Below are 3,046 nucleotides of genomic sequence, written 5' to 3'. Positions count from 1 at the left end.
TCTTGTCTGTCAAAGAAGCTTTCATCTTCTCATCAAAGTCCTACTATGGAGGAGGACCAACATAAGCGGAAGGTTGCAAAGGTTGCTGTAGCAAACCCTAAAAATAACACTACTCTAAACCCTATATATCCTTCTTCTCCTCATGTTATGCTATAGATGCTAGTTCAAACAATGGCGGCAGCAGCCGCAACAACCGCAACAATACTGATGCTTCTCTCGATCCTGTGATTAGCCACGGCAATAAAATTGTTATGGCTTATGATTATGATCATCACTATCATCATGGGGCTTCAGATTATGAAGAAGATGCGTATTTGGATTCATTCACTGCTGGATATAGGTTCAAACCCTACGATGAAGAGCTTGTTGTTCATTTCTTGAAAAAAAAAGATTATGAATGAGCTTTTGCCACCTAAGGAGGTTGAGTTATACAAGTGTAATCCGGATACTCTTGCAAGTATTTGTTAGGAATTTTTTAGGATGTATATTTTGGCTTCTTTTCTTTGAATATTTTCATTGATAATTATAAATATATTATTTTATTGTATTGATCTCAAGATAGAGACTTGAGTTTAAAGTGAGATACACTCTTGGGGAAAAATAATATGGAAACATTCTACAAAGATTCTTTATTAATTAATTTCTTTCGGATTTCTGATGAAATTTTACTTTGATATTTAATTGCTTTTGACTTCAGGAAATTTTTCAAAAGATAAAAAAAAAGGAAGTTAAAGATTGAACCCCTAATTAGATGGACACTCAAATAATCTTTTTTATTGATGAATTTTGTTTTTATGATTAAATTTGACATTTTTTTTATACACGTAAATTTGATACTTTTCAAAAAGAAAATAACTTCTCATTGTATTTAGATATGTGAATTTTAGTTAATTTCCAATATAATTTCTCTCCCTTTTCATTTTCAATAGGAGTTTTTAATTGTTTATTGATTTGAATGAGATTAGGAAAAAAATTAAAAAAAAAATCTTGTTTTGATATATAATTGAAGAAAATCAGAAAAACAAATCCACAATCTAAAAATATCTTTCAATTGCAAAATTAAATAATTACATGTTGGATTGATCCATTATGAATGATCCGATCCATGTGCTTGTGTTCATAAGTAGTAATCTCAATATCAAACCTTTCTTTTTTTTTGAAATTGTTAATTATTTTGTCAAAGGAAATGATGTTCTTGCTAATTTGCAGCAAACTACAAATCAAATGGGGAGAAAGAATGGTACTTCTTCACACCAAGAGATCGCAAGTATCCAAATGGAGAGCGACCCAATCGAGCTGCTGGAAAAGGATATTGGAAGGCTACTGGAGCTGATAAACCTGTTAATTTTGAAGGTTGTAAAGTTGGATTCAGGATGGCATTGGTATTCTACCAAGGAAAGCCTCCAAATGGCGATAAAACTGATTGGATTATGCATGAATATAGAGTAAATGAGCCTCCTAAGAGAAAAAGAGGAGGAAATGACATGAAGGTACGTTTCTTTCTCTTTTCTTTAATGTTATTGGCTTGCTGTACGAATAATGATACATTAACCTAGTTTCTTGTGGCAGCTTGATGATTGGCTCTTATGTAGGATTTATAAGAACCTTGACAGATCTTTCAGAGCTCCAACTCGACCACGAGTTCAAGTTGTCCAAGATCACCAACCACCGGAAAATGGAATGCTGCTGCCTTAAGAATCCAAACAAATTCCAATGCCTACCATGGCAGGGAATTATAGCCAAGGGATTGAGATGGGATATCTCAATGCAAATGCTGCTTATGCTCCTGCTTATCATCTGAATGGAATTGGGACATTTATTACTGAATCTTTTGACACTAGTCAATTCGAATTGCCTTACTGTGGGAATGCTGTTCATCCATTGATGGGAACTGCAGGAGCATCATCACCATCTTCTTCATCAAAATTCTTATATATGCAGAGTTATATTAGCGATAAGCATCCTATAAATGAACATCTTCATCATCCGAAGGAATTTTTGACTGCGCAAAGGATGGATAATATTCTCTTGCCTTCGCTTAAGAACTTTAGTCCCTTGCCCTATGAAGAACATGATGAACATGATGATAGTAATAACTAGTAAGGATGCAAAAGGCTGCCGTTGCAATATCAGTTCCTGAGGTTATGCAGAATCCAAAGATAATTGAGCAATCCAAACTATCATTGATGACTGATATTCCTTTAAGTCATGGTAGCTAGTTAGCTATTATTTACATTTTAGCTTATTTAGATGTTTAATTAATTTCCTAGGTTATGTTTTAGCTGCTTATTGTTTTAGGATTATTGCTGAATTTTTAAGCTTATTATTATTATTATTATTATTATTATTATTATTATTATTATTATTATTATTATTATTATTATTATCTGAAAATCTACTGATCAATTTAGTAAGTTTCCACATGTGGATGTAATTAAGTTACCCTATTGATAACATTGTTGAGAAAACCACTAATAAGAATCCTTAGATGCAAAAAAAGGATTTTTATTTTCTAAAATTTGAAATAAGGGTTTAAATTTAATTTTATTATAAATTATTGATAACTTATGAATTTCAAATAAATTTTTAAATTAAATTTAAAATAATATTATTATATAAATTATTCTAAATTCATATTTAAATAAGATTCTTTCCATATTTATATGTTTAATACATATTCATGACTATAATCAGCTGAGCAAAAAATATATTTTTATCAAATTCAAATTTTATATTTTAAATTTCTCAATTTAAGCTTAAATAAGGTTAAAAAAAATAACTAAACTAAGAGATAAATATAACAAGAAGATAGCCACAATTTACTAATGCTAGCTATTATCTTTAATATATGTTATCTTTCAGTTTTGGCTTAATCATAAATTTATTGTTCTCTAAATGGGAGAATATTAGAATTTTTATAAAACATTTACTAGGTACCATTAATTGTTGGCTTCTTTTTTTTTTTTTGAACTATAAGAAATGAAGGCTCTGTTGATATGACATTTATAGTCTGGGTCACATGTTGATATCATTGATTTAATCCAAC

The 3,046-nt window shown here is 30.1% G+C and overlaps 1 pseudogene; it reads left to right on the top strand.

Moving 5' to 3' along the window:
* The first annotated feature begins 251 nt into the window (after positions 1 to 251).
* On the top strand, positions 252 to 2,100 carry LOC110649013 (NAC transcription factor 32-like; annotated as a pseudogene).
* The last annotated feature ends 946 nt before the right edge of the window (positions 2,101 to 3,046 follow it).

Source organism: Hevea brasiliensis, chromosome 12 (genome assembly GCF_030052815.1).
Source record: "Hevea brasiliensis isolate MT/VB/25A 57/8 chromosome 12, ASM3005281v1, whole genome shotgun sequence".
Taxonomy (NCBI): Eukaryota; Viridiplantae; Streptophyta; class Magnoliopsida; order Malpighiales; family Euphorbiaceae; genus Hevea; species Hevea brasiliensis.
This window is presented reverse-complemented; position numbering and strand designations above follow the sequence as displayed.